We start from the raw sequence: 1,752 nt of genomic DNA, 5'->3' as shown, positions 1-1,752 counted from the left end.
TGGCATTGTGTTTTAAAGCATGTTTCATTGGTGAAGATTCTAAAAATGATGTTGTTGCCTTTATTTGTTCAACAAGAATATGATAACTGATCATAACAATATGGAAGGAGAAATGTTTCCAGTCACCAACAAGGACAGAGGATGGAAGTAAGAAATATAAATTGTTTTGATATCACCCAATAGGTTTTGGCCTGCCGGTTATTCAAGTAAGTTGTTGTGTGTGTTTGTGTAATGAATAAAACAGGTTAATGGCTTGCTCCTTTCTTTTCAAACTGAAGAAATCTCTTATCAATAAAGTACAAGACTCTTAGTCCATAGATTTTCTGAACATCTATTACAGATATACAAAAACATTTTTTACAATTTTTATTATTTCTCAATCATTAGCTGTGTGTTCCAGCTGTGTTTTGAGTTGCCAAGTAAATGATATCCAGACTACTGAAATATTATACATTGTTTTTATTCACACGAGATTGAAGCAACAGTTGATGTTCTGTTTTGTTTTTTTCCCTCTTGTTCCCAAAGCACTATTGTTAAACATCTTTGCTTGCTTCAAAGTTTTCATATTCTCAAATGGAGACATTTCTTAGGATCTACTGATCAGCAGTTCAATGTATTTAATGTTTAATAAAAATCAGGGATGAGAAACAAAATAAAAACAGATAGAATGACTAAAGAGAACCAGAAAGAAGAGGAAAGAGAAATGGAGGGAACTAGGAAGCAAGGGAGGTAATGGGAGGGAGGAAGAGAGAGAGAGAGAGAAAGACAGGAGTAATTAGCTTAGCTTAGGATTTTTACCATGTAATTATTCAGCTTTTCAACATTGGTCAAATTATATAACTTTATGAAACTCTGATTTTCTTTTAAAAATTGATATGATACATTTTTCCTACTTCACAGATTTTCTTTATGGTAATCACACGGGTTAATCCATGTGAAGTACTAACCACAGTGCCTGTCTCGGAGCACAGAGTTGATAAATGATAGCTATTATTATTACATATGATTTTTGAATACAAAATAGATTCAATGATGATGTGCTTCTAATATGTAAAACTGTTATTGCTCTTTACATAAAAAAGAAACAACAGTAAAGTACTTGTAGATGGGAGGTAATCTATAATTTCAATTAATAACACTATGCGATATATGCTTATGGAGTTTCTAATATGTACTAGGCACTGTGATAGACAGCTAGACATGGAGTGACAAAGGAAGATTATATTTAATTTAGAAGAGAGAGAAAATTACAATTGAATATGCTAAAATATTGTGATTAAGGTATGAAAGGATACTATGGGAAACATAGAAAACATAACTATGCTGCTGGCTTTAGGAGGTGACTTCTCTGAGATGATCCTGAAAACTGAAAGAGTTGTGTACACTTCTGTAGAGATATAAGGGATATTAGAGCAGAGAGAAGCCAAGGGATTCCAAATTATGTGACCGCATTTGCAGTGACCTAAATGTGAATGAAAACCTAGCATTTTGATCACTGCAAGGAATTCAACACTGGATTAAGGGCAGAAGAAAAAAGACCAGATAAATTAAAATATTTTATTTCTGTTAATTGAAGAATGATAAGATTCATAAATTTGGAAAGGAGTGTTGTGTTACTTCTCATAAAGGGTTGCAGCAGCTTGCAAGCTAGCCATTCTGACAGGCTGGAAAGCAATAGCCTCAGCCCAAAGCCAAAGCCCAGAGCAAGCACTACCAGGGAACAGTAAAGGGAGCAGGACCTTATGCTGAATA

The sequence above is a fragment of the Propithecus coquereli genome, unplaced genomic scaffold, assembly GCF_000956105.1.
Source record: "Propithecus coquereli isolate 6110/MARCELLA unplaced genomic scaffold, Pcoq_1.0 Scaffold547, whole genome shotgun sequence".
In the NCBI taxonomy this organism is placed as follows: Eukaryota; Metazoa; Chordata; class Mammalia; order Primates; family Indriidae; genus Propithecus; species Propithecus coquereli.
The sequence above is the reverse complement of the archived record's forward strand: the minus strand, read 5'-3'. Positions refer to the sequence as shown.